This window comes from Anolis carolinensis, chromosome 3 (genome assembly GCF_035594765.1).
Source record: "Anolis carolinensis isolate JA03-04 chromosome 3, rAnoCar3.1.pri, whole genome shotgun sequence".
Lineage (NCBI taxonomy): Eukaryota > Metazoa > Chordata > Lepidosauria > Squamata > Dactyloidae > Anolis > Anolis carolinensis.
Genome location: NC_085843.1, coordinates 64,231,693 through 64,248,811, shown reverse-complemented (window position 1 = coordinate 64,248,811; position 17,119 = coordinate 64,231,693). Strand labels below are relative to the sequence as shown.

Sequence of the window (17,119 nt, the reverse complement as noted above, 5' to 3'; positions counted from 1 at the left end):
ACAAATTTCATGCTTTTATGACTTTTGCTTTAGTAAGATAACATATTCAATAGAGTGCAGTGCCCTCCAGAGATCTTGACCATTTAAATAGAAGATATGTTTGGTTTTTAATATTTTTTTGATTACTCTTTGCAAAGAAAGTTCTTAAATATTGTATATCCCAAAATACATGCTTCAGTTTTTTGTCTCATTGGCCACTTACAAGTAATAGTAAATCATAAAATTAAAATAATAGGCACATGACTCTAGCACACATAGCAAAAATAACTGAATAAAACCTATTCTTTTAACCTAGGATAATAAAAGTGTGCAGCCCTGAACTAAAAGTACATCTCATTGATTACCAAACAGGTTATGTTGGAAAGATCATTTAAAAAACACGATGCCATGATTGAGAAGGCATCTCTCAACCACAACTTCACATTAAAGGGTAGGAAAACTTCAAGAAAATCCCCAGATAATACATTTAGTAAATGCAAACACATATGGAAGAAGGTGGCCTTGCAGAATTGCAGGCTCCAAACTCTATAGAAAACAAGAATATTTCAATTCTAGAAAGGGCCTGAAACTATACTGAAATGAACTAGTCTTATCCAAGAGTCTTTAGATCTCATCTGATGGCCCAATTTGCCCATTGTACACTGCTTCACTTCTGTTTTCAGCACAGAGCCCTTCACGCAATATAAAGGGACTTCCAGTCAGACTCCATGCCAAAAAAGGGGTTGAAGCAGCATCCGACACTGCTGCAGTAACACAGGAGCTTTCCTGTGTTGCCTTCCCTTCAATGGGGGGAAGCCGGGCGGCGACGCTTCCCTTCATGGGAAGAGGAAGAAAGTAAGGCAGGCAATGTGGCATATGGCGCAGCAGCTTCTCCATGCTCCCTGTCAGGAGCCCATGGATTGACCCTGATGCGAGACAAGTCCATGGGCCTTTCTGCTAGGGCCCATTGTAGTTTCATAATGATTTCCTTGTTTAGATAGATGGTATTTCCAGCCAGCCAAGACTTGTGACAGACCTAAGAGCTAAAGAACATTTATTTTGGTGTTTGTCTCACAACTTCTGACTTAGGGTGGTTCCAGATAGCACCAAATTGCATGCTTTTCTAAAAAAACAAACAAACAAACAAACAAAACCAGGACCTGCAAGCAGGTCCACACACAGGCTTGCTGGTCACGGGATGTCATACTCTGCAGTCCATACTTCCTGCTTTGTTCCGGGGTTTTTCAGCCACCAAAATGGCCACTACAAGACATCCATCAGAACAGACCAATTAGGAACAGATATTTGAAACCCGGGAAGAAACCAAGATTTAAAATCCCATGTTTTCCGAGTGCAGGGACAGACAGGCATTGAAAGATGCAGATTTCTGGCTCAGAACTAGGATATTCCCGCACCTACAAATCTTGCATTTTTGCCACTTGCGGCGATTGCTTCTGCGTTTTCAGGGAACGGCATCTAGCCACCCTCCTGTTTGCTGCGAATGCTCCTCGGATAAAGTTAATGTCTGGACAGGCCCCTAGAACTTGTACAAGGAGTATTTTTAGCTATATCTTAAACAATATATATATACACACAGATAAGTAAACTTTCTTGAAGCCATATGGGACTATTCTGTTTTGTAAGGAAGTTTTAATAACGTCCTGGACCCAGTAAATCAAACCTTGTCTTGATCATTGTTTTAACATACCTTCCAACTCTCCTGATCTGGCAGGCACGTTTCCTCCATTGTCATTCTTTTTCAGAACTAGTTTTAAAAAAGAACTAGTTTCTTTTTCTCCTCCCACATTGCCTTTGTTTTTGTTCTCATCTTACATCAATTGTTGCAAACAAAAATTTCAAAAGTACTTTGAGTTCAATCAGTGACATTCCTACATGGTGGTGGGAGGGAGATAAACTGTGCTCTTTCAGCAGAAATGTATCTTTCACTAGTTTTGTCAAATTTTCTAGTGCAATATTGGAGTATGGTTTAACATGGAAGGAGAGCCATAGGGGAGATACCATAAATTACCACGCAAGTCTATTCTCAACAATCAGGAAGGGGCTGTGTAACATGTCCCATTATTTCTGAAATAGTAAATATGTTTTTGAAATTCAGAGAATACAAGAATTCTGAAGTGAACTTTCCCTATCCATTTTATTTTGTTGTTTGTAGCTCCCTCTTCTCACTTTTCCTTCTTCCACTTTTGTCTCTTGAAACATCCCTCTTTCTGAAGGGCCACACAATCATTGGCATAATGCTAGAGAAGGGATATGGAAATACAGGGCACAGAATTGAATAACCTCTTTTCACTTTTCTTTTTCTCAAGATCCCCTCCAAATTTTGGATTGTGTCTCTACGGATTTGGGACTAACTTTTGTCATGCAAAATTGCCCCAAATGCTGTAAACTCAGCTGTGTATGTTTCAGTCCCTCCCTCACTTAAAAAAAAAATCATTCAGAGCTGAAATAGGCCTAGATGGAAACTGGGAATGATGTGACATCAGTGTAACCTGCTAGGTGTTCACAGGGGTCAATATTTCCTGAAAAGGTTGTGTCTTTAAACTTTCATAATGGGCAGAAAATTAGCTAATGAAATGCTTGCTATTACTTCCTATCTCTAACCAGAAAAAGAAATTATTGTCTAATCCTATTTTGGATTGGAGTTAGTTAGGGTTAGAAGAGACTTATTGATGACAAATCTAATTTCAGTGGTCTACTAATGACTAACGTAGCGTACAGAGGTATTTACTCCTCTTTCACTTTTCTGTAGTAAAAATATTTCACTCTTTCATAGTGTTGTGTATTGTCTATATCTGGGGAAAGCAATGCCAATTAAATAGACTTCCAGGTTGTAACATGATACAATGTGGATAAATCAAAATGTTTATCTGAATATTTCTGCAAAGTTCCATAATCCTCTAGCTAAAGATATACAAGTTGCACTTAGAATATTGGAGGAGAAGCTCTGTGAGCAAATATAACACTCCCCCAGCCCTCAAAATAATTCCAGAGATAGCTGCACTCTCTGGGATTCTCTGTAACATTTGCTCATGAAATTTTGTACATTGCATCTCATTTTTGTTCTCTTCTAAATCCAGTAGTATGTATACCTATTTATCTGAAATATATTGGATGACAGGATCTTGAATTTTTTTGCCTTCTGAATAGCTATAAACTAAAAGATTTACAGTTGACTCATATTCATCTTTACTCAGAAGTATGCCCCCTGTAGGGCTTAATCTTAGTTTAGTATGATTGCAGTCCCATTAGATTTTAAAAATATGTTTCCAAATATTTATTCACTGACAATGATTATAAACACAATTTTATATAAAAAAATGAAATGCAGTCCAACATCCACTCTTATACCCAAATATGTAAATAGTTTTACTTTGAGATTAAAAATACATTATACCTTTGAAACCAAAATATACACTGAAATGTAAATTATATACTGAATTCTATGAACATTGTAAGACCTAAAAGTTTTATGGTGCATGAATGGATAATTAATTGGCATCCATCCATAAACATTGTATATTTATGTCATATAGCAGCAACAACCAACGTATTTTTCATGTATAATTTACTCTGACATTTGTACTACTTTATTCCTCAAATAGCTTTGTAATTGAAATTTGTAATTTACAGAAAAGAAATACACAATGCAATATTACACATGCTCGTTTCAGATCATGTTTTTACATATCCATCAGGGAATCACATTCATTAAATGAATAACATGCAATACTCCAAATTCGTATCATTAATATCTAGAATGTTTGCTATAGATAAGATTCCCCCTGCCCTGAAATTTACCAACAGCCAGATGAAAGGGGAATTTGTTGAATTCCTCTCTGATAGTCACCATCTGTTATTCTGTTATACTCTGAAGTGTTACCACTGCCAATTAATGTGAAGACAGTTGGATTAAGTCTTCATGGTCATTATCAGTAAAAAATGAAATGTTCCAGTAGATAAATCACATGTCAGAAATAACTAGTTTTACTGTACTTTAACAATCCAAATAAGACTGAAAATATCTTTATTTTTAAAAAAAATTAGATTGTAGCATTTATTCTTCTTAAAAGATAGAGAAAACAAAATATAGCAACAGATTAATATGCCAGTTTGTCTTCCTATTGATATGCACAGCTGCAACTGCTGATGCTGTAGTTGTTATATTAACAATAGATGCATCATTGTTCCATAAGCATAGGGATGGTTTAACAGCGATAAATTAAACCAAATGATAAACTGAAACTGAATTATGAAAGAAATGAGATTCCCAGCTAGATTTGTACTTTGCATGTTTGGCATGCATTAACCTTGGTGTGGGAGTTGGTTGCCCTTTAATTACACAGCTAGCTTATTTTCAAATGCTTCTAATCAAATGTTCACATAGCAGAGAGCACAGAAAACATACAGATAAAAGGGGGCATGCCTTTACATTTACATGGGCAAATACTACTTTCAAGCATTCCTCAGTGATATTTCTGTTGACACTGTAGATGGGAGGTTTATGTGATCTAGGTCAATGACCTCCTTGTTTCAAGAAAAATGGTTTCTTTTCCTACAATGTTTAACAGACAGTGGTGAAGATTAAACACAGACTCTTACATAATCTTTTCATTTATATGGTAAGGAGAGACAGACAGACAGTGCATATAGAGTGGGATTTGAATGTTTTTAACAGCTAGGTTAGTGGGAGTAAAGGTAGGAAAGCAATTGCTTTGCTATTACAGCAATATGTTCAGTAGGCTAACATTCTTTTTTATTCTTTTCCAAAAAGTATTATGCTTACTGAATAAGAAAAGATGCCGCAAATCTCAATTTACCTATTGAAATGATTGTCTTATGTAGCCAATGGGAAATATTATCATCTAATGGAAACTAGGACAAAGTAGGGTCAGTAGGATCCCACAGAGTTTGCAGTCATGGATACTTATCATAATCCGTTAGGAAAAAATGTCTTCATCTTATAAGCATCTACAGAAAAGAGCATTAGGCACATCATGCTGTCTGCTATTAGCATAGCACTGCTGCTCAGTCTGTCTATTGTATAATGAAAACTCGGTAGATCAGACCACTTTGGTTAGTCACCATCCTATCTTTTTTACTTTTAATGGAAGACAATTTCCTCAGAATTAATTTAATTTACTTCCACCAATCCTTGTAAGTCATATGATACCTGAAAGGTTTTACAAAAGTGTGCTACACAATTTCTGAAGCTGTAATTCACTAACAAACAGAACTCGTTATTAATTCATTTGTTTTCCATATAGAAAGAACAATCGTGAATGTACAGATGCAAATAAAGTATAGTTATTTGTCTCTCCTCCCCTCTCTTCTAAACAAATGATGTTCAATGTCACACATCATATATTAAAATGTATACTGGGTTTAACTGGATGAACAAAGTTTATTTGGTTCATTTGCAAAATCACTGGGATGCCATGAAGAAACCGTCATTTATAAATTATGGACAAGACACAAAGTGCTATATTTTGATCTAGTGCTATCACTTCCTAGACAATTACTAATATCAGTTTTTAAGAATGTCAATGAAAGTAATACTCCTAGAAGAAAGGAAAGGTCAGGAAATCAAATATCGTATTATTATATCAGTCAGCCATTGAGTATCTTCCATTCCATTCCATAAGTAGGTTATGAAGCAACAGTCTCATCAGCATATGGACAACAGTTTAATTTTCATTATGCCATTGGATAAGAAAGAAATATGTCTGGATGCTATTTGAGACTTTATGTAGGTAATTCATCATGAAATCTATTTTGAAGGAAAACCTCCCAAATTATACATTAGTACTGCTTAGCTTATGAATTCTTTCACCTTTCTAAGAATCAGCTTCTAAAGCAATGTAGGTCAGAGCTACACTTTTAGGGGAAAGTTTTAAAATGCTACTTGCATGCAAGCTAAGGTGAAAAGATATTTCCTAATCCATTCCTGCAATATCCCATGGGTATATTCTATCCTATATTCAGCTCTTTTGGTCTTGCTGATTCAGCTAGGGACATTTCTAAAATTAATCTTCAAATACTTGCATCTTTTGTCCTCTCTCCCTATGAAAATTCACATGCACATTTATGAAACACTCTAAAGCTTGATGTGATTATATACTAGCAAGAAGGAGAAGAAAAAATAGGAGAGAACAAGGAGGACAAGAAAATAGCTCATCTACACAGTTACACATCTTGATATTATAGGCCATGGTCCAAAAGTATCCCTAAGGCAATCATAAAATCACCATGGTCACTTCAATATGTTTGTTTTCCTACCAGTGTCAATAAGAATGATTCATGGAATGATTCAGATCTTCATATTGAATGATTCAGATCTTCAATAAGAATGATTCATGGAAGAATCTCCTGTGGTCTAGGTTCCTTCAGTTTCCTACGTAGGTCCTCAAACTCCTTCACTTCTTCTGACTAACATTTGTTCCACAGAAAACTGCAGAAGTAGTTTTTGGTCATTGATGAATCTTAGTAGTTTTTATATATTGTCTTAACAGCAAACTAACACATGCTCCAGGAAGGCTAGAAACAAGTCAAACAGACTCCTTTGGGTAATTGTAATAAATTGTTCAGTGTCTCTTGGTTTGAGTTTTTCATGAACTCTCTCTCAACTTATTCCAATAAATTCCCAGAAAAAAACCTTTCATGTTTCCTCATAGATACCAACCACCTACAATTAAGCAAGATGTAATTTTGATCTAAGATCAACAGTCGTTTGGTTAAAAGACTAGAAAAAACAAATTTTATAAAATTTGTACACGAGATAAAGAAAGGGCACAGGGTGGTTATGGAAAACGGAGGACTTCATTACATTGACCAAACCAAGTGCCCAGCCTGCTTTGGGGACAGAGCCACATGCTTGCCATCACACAATGTTGTGTGATTTCCAGTGGATCACGATAGTTGTAGTTTTACAAGGTCTTTAGCCTTCTCTGCTAAAAGGTGTTGATGCTAAACCAAACTACAACCCCCATTATTTCATAGCATTGAACCATGGCAGTTAAAGGGGTATCAAACTGTATTCATTCTACAGTAGAAATACACCCTTATTGTAATGTGAAAGACACTTCAATAAAAACCAAATACCTGTCTGTTCCCAGGACTTACTAATACAGAAGAAAGGTAAATGTGTCAATGTGATGCTTGGGTTTAATACCACATAGGTTGTGTGCAATATGTATAGGATACAAAAAGGTTGTGTCTTTCTGAATGTGGGTGTCCAATCCTTTTTGGTCAATAATGACTTGTAAAAAGCTTGCTTCATTTGACCTCTCTGTATCCTTTGTTCAGTGTTCTGTACCACTATGCTCTCCTCACTCTCTGAAGGTATGCCAATTCAGTAAGTTTTCTTTGAGACTTCACTAGTTTGAGATTAATTGGACAGTTTTGTACGTTTCAGGAGATTACACGTCTGCTTAATGGAAAGTGGGAGCTGCTCGATTTGTACAAGAAAGGAGTTGTGTGCCAATGGGGTTCCATACTAGTGGAAATTTTGCTAGAAAAATACTAGGAATAGTCCCCAAACTTGCTGTTTTAGACAAAAAAATCCACTCCAAAAAAATCCAAGCTGAAGACATTTGGTGTCCTTGTTTTCCACTGTATACATATCAGTAAAGAAAAAATACAAATATTCAAACGAACAGCTAGACTCTGTGCTGCCAACTCCTAAAACTGATGTTGTGTGCAATGTAATCAGTTAGAAACATGTAGCAAGACATTTGGTATGTGTGTTGTATTTTAAATAGACAGGAGTTTGATTCTTGACTGAATGACAAATGACTCAATGGATTATCATCAAGTATCCTGACAAGCTTTCTTGCTTACAAGAGTATGTCATGCAAATCAGGTTATTAATAACATGCATTCCTTTCAGTCTAGGTATTGAGGGGAGGGGGGAAATCCCTCTGAGAAGTACTGATTTAACTCACCTTATCCTTTTTGTTTCTTTAACTGGACAGCTCTATTCATCGGTTACGTTTGAAGTATTCCATAGTGCTTTACCTCAGTAGTTCTCACTTAATCAATGGCAGCTTGAGGTTAAGACCCCTGCTTTGAAAATTGACTTTGTAGATTTCCGTTGTGTACTTGCCAACTTTTCCTCCCACAGCACACATTGAATTTGCTGTGGACGATGCTACTTTCCTGTCATAGGAGTCTGAGAACAATGCAAAAAATACATGTTTGCATGTAGGCTATCCTTATGGATAAGGCTGTGTACAAGGACAAACATCAGCCAGCCAATATGTTGCAAGCTGCTATAAGTTGTCCTGGTCTCAAACTATCAATGCAATAATAAATTAACACAGGACTATAGAAATATTTTGAACTACAGTGTAGAGTACAGTGTACAGTGTACAGTGTATCTTAAACAGATATGGTTTGAAAATTTAGGCATGCTTAAATGGGATTCGTATTTTATAAAGTATTTCAAAACATCTTGGGTTTTCAGCCTCCATTATGAAAGGCTTCAATGGAATTTCAGTGTCAAAATTACAATTAATTTTAAAAATGTAACAGTATATATTTTGATAAATATTCATCACCTGTTGCTTTCATAATACTTATCAGTATTAACTGCAGCATAACACACACGTTAAGCTAGTAAACTGCAATTAAACCAATATATTATATTTTATTATTTCTACAATTTTAATATACGCTGTAGCATAAAATGATATTGAATTTCAATATGTCAGCACATAAGACCAGTATCAAAAATACTAATGAATCATAAATCCTTCTATAATAGACTAAAAATTACATGGAGAAAGAAATCCAAGTCAAATTAACGTCATTTAAATAGGGGATAAGAAGGTCCAAAAAGTTTGTGATTGTGAAATGAGGATAGCTCAATGGAAGGGGAAGGGGAAAGTTAATCTGATATTTTTGTATAGGGAACCTACACCAATGGCAAAATGAAACCAAGTTGATTTAATGAAAGGAGGTGCAAGAAAGAAGCATGAGAGAAAGATAAATACTTGCTCTTAGGACAAATACTTTAAAACAGCAATTCGGAAGGAATTGGGACTAATAACAAGATACAAGGAAGGGAATCTGAGAAGATTAGGATGGGGTTCATAGAGAAGATGGATGAAAAAGGTAGAGGAGATTAGATTATGAAATGGTTACATATACAAGACAATGAAAACTGGATTGGGTGACAGTGTGAAAAGGATTTTATGAAATATGATAGAAATATTTGGACTTAGTGATCTTATATAACAACTAAAATACTTATAGTATTATGTAGTGAAGATTAACACCATATAATTAAGACAGTAAGTAGTTTTTAGTATCTAGATTAGAAAATGGAATACCACTTATCACTATGTAATAAGATGTAGGGCTCATATGTTGGATAAAAATACAGAGAGATAATTGATATATTAATTCTAGATAGGTTAACATTTTGAGAAAGAAACCTTTTTCCATTTTTCGGTTGTTGAAAAATATGAAATAGGAAATAAGAAGAATAGAATTGCTGTATATTATCTTTGAAAGGCCTGAAATAATGAGTGCCATAGAGATTTTACAGGCAGCATGGATGTTACTTTTTAATTGTTCTTTAATCTCTATCTCTTATACCTTAGTTCCTCTTTGTAGAATTTTAAGTTTTGTAAAAATATATTTTTTAAAATACTCCTATGGTCTCTTATTATTATTTTTTTCATTTGAGCTATATGTCAGGTATTTAGAAAATCTTCCTTGTGGTTTCCTGTAGCTAGCTTTACAGTTTTGCAGCTACCAATTAATTCATTACAATCCATATCCAGAAGGATTTCCTAATAAATTTGCGCTTTCCTTTGTGAGCCCGGTATGGAGCCCGGGTGGTGAAGTGTGTTAAAGCACTGAGCTGCTGAACTTGCAGACCGAAAGGTCCCAGGTTCAAATCTCGGGAGCAGAGTGAGCACCCGCTGTTAGCTCCAGCTTCTGCCAACCTAGCAGTTCGAAAACATGCAAATGTGAGTAGATCAATAGGTACTGCTCCGGCGGGAAGGTAACGGCACTCCATGCAGTCATGCTGGCCACATGACCTTGGAGGTGTCTATGGAAAACACCGGCTCTTCGGCTTAGAAATGGAGATGAGCACCAACCTCCAGAGTCAGACATGACTGGACTTAACGTCAAGTGAAACCTTTACCTTTACCTTGTGAGCCTAGAATATATAAATTATGTCCATAATATTATTCCAAATTCCAGAAATGTTCAGATGTTTACCAAAAATGCCCCCAAATCTATGTTACTTAAGAATACATTTCCATCTATACAATATATTGCGATTTTTTGCTCTCATTTTAGTTTTGAAGCATATGATATCTTCTAAAATAATTTTCTGATTGTCAGGACCCAGGCTGCAGAGCACCAATAACCATACACAGAGGCCAGAATCTATCTAATATCTTTATTGTGGAAATATATAAAGTTAATAAAAACAAGTGTAGAAAATAGTCCAGAAGTAGACCTTCCAGGAAAGGTCAAAATTAGTCCAAAGAAACAATGTCCAATATGAAATATTAAGGTCCAAAGTTGTAATCCAGTAACCGAAACACTCACTTTGCCAAGCAAAGTGAGGGGAGATGACAAGGTCCTTTAGTCCATGAAACTTAAGCAAGGCTAGGAAGTAAACTTGATTCTTGGAACACTAGGCTTAATTCAAGGCAACAAGAAACGAGGAGCAAGAACAGGATCCGTGGTAAATTCGTGGCGAGGTCCGGAAAGCAAGGCAAGGTCCGTGGAGCAAGGCAAGGTCCTGGGAAGCAAGGCAAGGCTGGAAACGGGAGCAAAGGACTTGAAGCGGGAGTAGCGTAGTCCACACACAACCTACTCCCGAAGCTGACGAATTGACTCCGCAAGATTCCTACGTGGGCAAAACACCTAAATAGGGTCTCGTTTTCCCGCCAAAGAACAATTCTCTGGGGAACCAGAACTGAAAGCCATTCTCTGTGTCCAGATGCATGACTCCCTAAAGTTTCCCATGGGAAGCAGGCTTAATCAGCTGAATGCCTGGCAGCAATCCTCGCGCTCCTGCGAGACGCCTCCTGAGCGCCTTTCTGTTGTTTATAATAATCACGGCGAGAAAATGGGGGAGATTTCGGCTCAAGGCTTGTTTGGCAGACTTCTGGAAGGCAAATCTCCTGCAGGTGCAAGGGCTCCAATTCTGGCTGAAAAAGCCCCAATTCTGGCTGAAACGGTGGGAAACCTAAGTTTTCCTCTTCATCTGTCACAACAGTGCTAGGAACGGGACTACATGGCCCATGAGTCATCACACTGATCAACTTTCTCTTAATTAGAGTATTCTTTGTATAGATTATGGAAATAAACTTTGCATTGTCAAGAATGACAATTCGACATCTCTCTTGATTAAAGTGAGTGCAGACTATATGGTATTATTTTTTAAAAAACTGGTTTCAAATAGATATAATAACATACTGTAAGGGTTCATTCACCCTGGCAGATTGTTTGAAACATTACCACAATTGTTGTTGTTGTTGTTATTGTTATCTGAAACTCAACAAAATGAGTCCACAGCAGACACTCTGCTGGCTGTTGAATTGGATCACACGTCGGACACTTCCCAAGTGTCTAGGAATGTGTGATGTATCGGCGAATAATGCGAGCAGATCCCCGTAAGGTGGCCTTCTGCAGCTGGCAGATGGTAATTTTGTCAGCGCCGATTGTGTTTAAGTGCAGGCCAAGGACTTTAGGCACTGCACCCACTGGGACCACCTTGACTGGCTTGTGCCAGAGTCTTTGTAGATCGATCTTTAAATCCTCATATCGTGTCAACTTTTCCAGTTGTTTCTCCTCAATCCTTCCGTCACCTGGGATTGCGACATCAACAATCCATACTTTGTCTTTTAACATGATCGTGAGGTCAGGAGTATTGTGCTCCAAAACCCTGTCTGTCTGAATTCGGAAGTCCCAGAGTAACTTGACATGCTCATTCTCTGTAACTTTTTCCGGCTTGTGATCCCACCAGTTCTTTGTTGCAGGCAGATGGTATTTGTGGCACAAGTTGCAGTGAATCATTTGAGCAACGGTGTTATGCCTCTGCTTGTAATCTGTGCGATCTTCTTGCAGCAACTGAGGACATGATCTAATGTTTCATCTGCTTCCTTGCAGAGTCTACATTTGGGATCTGTTGTCAACTTTTCAATTTTGGCTTTGATGGCATTGGTTCTAATGGCTTGTTCTTGGGCTGCCAGAATCAGGCCCTCAGTCTCCTTTTTCAAAGTTCCATTTGTGAGCCACAGCCATGTTTTTTCTTTGTCAATTTGACTCTCTATTTTTCCTAGGAACTGTCCATGGAGAGTCTTCTTTTGCCATTTTTCTCTTCTGCTCTGGATTGTGTTTTTACAGTATTCACTCTTTGTCTTTTGCACTTGAAGCAGTTTACTACTGTTGACTTCCCTCGATGTTGGTTCTTGACTGCCTTTCACATAATCTGCCAGGGCATGTTTCACTTCCTCTACTGTTTGTTTCACTTGCAGAAGCCCTCTGCCTCCTGATTTTCTGGTCAGGTAAAGTCTGTCGATATTATTATTATTATTATTATTATTATTATTATTATTATTATTATTATTATTTCTGCCATATATTTCACTAACTCAGGGCAACACAAAATTTAGACAGACTAAAAGCTTATTAAACAATTTACCAAATTAAAAAACTCAGATTAAAACCGATTTAAAATGATTTGAAACCATTTAGTAAAAAGCTATGCTTTCACTTGGCATTAAAATGACAATACTGTTGGCACCAAATAGGATTCTAAGGAGAGGCATTCTACAATTACATCAAAGCAGAAAAACCCCTTTTCAATGTTCATCCACAATATACTGCCCCATATGATGAGATGCAGAGGAGGGTAGCTCTAGTAGACCTCATTCCTCAAGTAACCTTATACAGGAAGAGATACATATATATTTGTGCATCAATATAGAGTAATCTTGTCTATGATGTATCTATGCATTGTCAATGAGTAATTCCATCATCAACATGTCAAAACACAGAGAAACTATGGGATCAAGAGAACTGTGCTAACTAAAATCTCATAACAGCAAAACTAACAATTTGGTTCAGTCTCATTGCAATATTATTTTTATCCCACCTTTAATGGACTTTTAAAGCATTTTAATCTTGGAAGATTTTATGTACCAGTATTCTGACCTGTGAATCGTAAGAGAAAATTACCATGTACTTGGAGCTTTTTCTTGGTCTAAATAAAAGTTGCAATAAGCTAGAATTGCTCTTTCCTTGGTGTTTTTCCATTAGCAGGGAAAGGCTTTTTAAATCTAGCAGTTTTTTAGAAGTTAAAGTTTACAAGGAAAGCACTTTTAAGGAGTGGTGTGTTGTTTAAATTGTACTGTTTTATTCACTTTAATAATTTTAAGTGTGCTACTATTGTTAATAGTTTAATTCTGTTTTAATGTTGACTTTTTGTATGTTTTAATTATACTATAATTATTTTAATTTGTAAACTTACCTGGCTCTTAGTTTTGGGGAAAATCCCAGGCATAAATTGTGGTAATGAGGATGCTAATCTGATCAATTTCTGTCTTTCATGGGAAAAAATATATACTTATATAGCGTGTTTGCTTAAAAAATAAATGTAAGTTTGAATACATTAGGAGATTTAAAATATTCACATATTTTTTCTTATATATATCTTTTCCTTATGTATTGCTTCTTTTTTTGTACTTACATTATCCTATGATATGTTATGAAGAAAAAAGTACTGGATGGATACACAGATATCAGCGCATTTTTAGAATGTTGGATTGGATTTCCCCTCTGGAACATAAAATCTTCCTCTGTGAAATAAATAGAAACAAATAACAGCTCCAGTATTATATCAATCCATCTGGATGTCTTTGATATTATCTCACATGCTTAATTGGCATACAAAATTACATATGCTACATATTGTTGATTTTTGTCACTAACTATGCATCTCGTCTGTTCATAACATATCCTTATACATCCAAATTCCATCTCACCTGAAGAGACTTTATTAGATGAGAAATTAAAACCATCATAGCCCTTTTATCAGGACCAAATTATTATTGTTCCTCATACTGATGGTTCTCTTTTTCATGGCCTGAAAATGTTTCCCTCCCAACTGAATGAATTGTACAAACAAAACTATCCAACTTGTCATCTCTTCTCATTAAAGTGTACTTGACATAGCTGAATGTCTAATAAAATCTAATTTTCGTAATCACAAAATCTTGAATACCTGCAATAGATGCAGGGCATTTCCTTACATAAGAGTTAAGTCCAGCATGGGTTATCAAATGCGGGTCTTTTTTATCACATAAACAAATAGCCAGTGTGTCGATGGAGAAAGTCAGAAAAGCTAAAGTGCAGAATGAGCTCATGTTTATGAAAGAGATTAGAAACAATTAAACAGAGTTTTTGTTATACCTATAGCAAAAGGAAGAACAAGGAAATGGCAGGGCCACTGTGTACAGAAGATAGTAAAATGCTAACAGGGATAAAGAAAAGGCAGAACTACGCTCTTTGCCTGGATCTTTCCCAAAGTGCCCAACCTAGCAAAATGGAGCAGATGAAGTAGTAAGTGAAATGCAGTACAGAGTAAGTATAAAGGTAGTACAGGAATATCTAGATATGCTAAATGAATTCAAAACTGCAACTCTATAATTCTTTGACCAGATGAATTACACCCAAGGATATTAAAAGAACTGGCAGAAATACTCCCAGAACCACTAATAACCATTTTTGAGAATTCCTGGAGAACAGGTGGAGTCTCAGCAGACTGGAAGAAGTTAAAAGTTGTTCTCATCCTCAAAAAGGGGAAAACAAGAACTCAAACAATCATCACCTAGTTAACCAGACACTGATACCATGAAAGATTTCAGAACATGTCATGAAATATATGACTTATAAGCACTTAAAATAGAGTGCCATGGTTGCTAAAAGTCAACATGGATTTCTCCAGAACAAGTCAAACTAGACTAATCTTCTCTTTCTCTTTTTTGTGTATCTGATACTGTACTGGCTCCTATTACTTTTTGAATTACCTATTACTTGATTATCATGGTCAACTCTCACTGTCATAGGTTTATTTTTAGAAGCCAGAAATTTGGACCAGAAAAGTAGCCCTAATTAAGCCATTTTTTCTTAATTTAATATTCTTCAGATTGTTGTTCTGATAACCAATTATTTCCCATTGCAAATTAGATAAATAAATAATGACCAAATAGTGAGCAAAATCTTAAACATTACAATGTAGACAAAGGAAACCAAGCAACAAAATCAATGAACCATCTTGTGACAGAAAATCTAATTGCTTTCATTGGCTAGAAAAGGAGTGGCACTCACATGGTGCTGGACCGTAACTTCCAGCATTCTTCGCCATTGGCTATGTTGTAGAGCAGTGGTTCTCAAGCTGTGGGTCCCTAGGTGTTTTGGCCTACAACTCCCAGAAATCCCAGCCAGTTTACCAGCTGTTAGGATTTTTTGGAGGTGAAGGCCAAATCATCTGGGGAGCCACAGGTTGAGAACTACTGTTGTAGAGGGCAACTAGGATTTGCAGTTCAATAACATCTGGAGAGTTGCATGATTCCTAGCCAGGAAGAGAGTCTTATCGTTTCTGATACAAGAAAAAGTTATTGGACTGTAGACCATGGAAGCTTAGATCATGATAAATGTGTTAGTCTTTAGGTGCCACAGGACTTGGTTTAGATACAGCAATATGCTAGCTATTTAACATACTTGTTTCTTCACCTCCATTTTATTCTAGACATATTACCTCTAGAGCAGAGAGAGAGTCATCAAACACAGTCATATGCTTCTGTCTGGCAGAACACATGGTAAGCATGTCCTTAGAGACCTGAATATAGCTATTAATTACATTCACTTTCCTCTTGTAAATTTCATCATCACTAACACAGTGCAGCTAAAAAGGCTTTCATCAATAAAACACTGACATATGAAATGGCTTTGAAGTTTTTATTCAACTGCATTTCAAGCAAAAAAAAAGTCTGAAAATTAAATGACAACTAAGCAAATAGCTAGGAAAAGATGGAAGGAGTAATTTTAAAAAATTAAACCATTTGATAGAATATTCTGGTAAGGTATTCAAATGGTAATATTAAGCTTACCTATTATGATGTCCTCTAGCCTCAGCATAAGAGTGGCAGCACGGATATTGCTTTGATGACTTCCAAGGAAGGGAGGTCTGTATAGCTGATGTCATGTCCTAGCTTTCTGGGCCAGGATGCAGGGAAAGGGGTGAGCTGAGCCTATTTCAGGGTGATTCTGCCTCCCTCTCACCCCCTTTGGATTTTGTTGACACACACGCTTGCCTCTTTTCACAGTGTAAGTTCTGGTCGATTCAGGGCTGATAGAAATCCCCCCCCCAATTAAGTTTTTTTGTCTACCCTTTAATTTTGTAGAGGATGTGTCAACTATCTAAGGGTTGGTTCTTTAATAGGCCTCCATGACAGATTTAGAGAGATATGACTTCACTGAGCATCTTTGGCACCCATTTGGTGAAGGACTGGAATCTGGTTCTGGCCCTAGGTATGATGCAATGAGGTGGTAATGAACGTTACTATCCTTGGGCCTCAGGGTTTTCACGATCTCCAGGGACCATACAGCTTTGGAATGACACCCTTGGGTTAGCCTTTCATCTTGATAGCTGGTCTGGGAATAACCCATTTTTATGTTGGGTTTCTCTCAGGGGGCTAAGACGTTTTCAACCAGGGAAAACTGTGGTGTGATGTCTAAGTGGGACCTACTACCCTGGTTGCTCCCATATCACATTGCCCCCCCCCCCATTTAGTTTTTTTAATTAAATTGGGGAAATTAATAGTTCCCCATATTTTATCCCATTTTTTGTGTCTGATCTCATTATTTCATTAGCTGGTCAGCAAATCTTTACATCTATAAATCCATGGGCATAATGAGGAATGCCAGAATTGTTAATGGTGAACTTGGATAATAGGAAGTGAGAAGTACAGACTTCGCTTCAGTACAAGTGTCAATAATTTTTAGGATCAACTTTTTTATGGCACAGATAGTTTGCAACTGGACTTCACAAATGCTGCCCATTATCTAATTCATACTTCTTTTCTATACC

General features: G+C 36.6%; 1 protein-coding gene and 1 long non-coding RNA gene across 14 annotated transcripts in view; one reads left to right on the top strand and one right to left on the bottom strand.

The window, feature by feature from the left end:
- LOC134297430 (uncharacterized) overlaps positions 1-8,163 on the bottom strand; it is a 65,268-nt gene extending 57,105 nt beyond the window's left edge. Inside the window, exon 1 of the long non-coding RNA XR_010004163.1 lies at positions 7,941-8,163. This is a non-coding gene — a long non-coding RNA (uncharacterized LOC134297430). The remainder of the gene's footprint in view (positions 1-7,940) is intronic.
- The window catches only part of robo2 (roundabout guidance receptor 2), a 1,412,536-nt gene that overhangs the window by 756,863 nt on the left and 638,554 nt on the right, over positions 1-17,119 (top strand). The gene's annotated exons all lie outside the window — the stretch shown is intronic.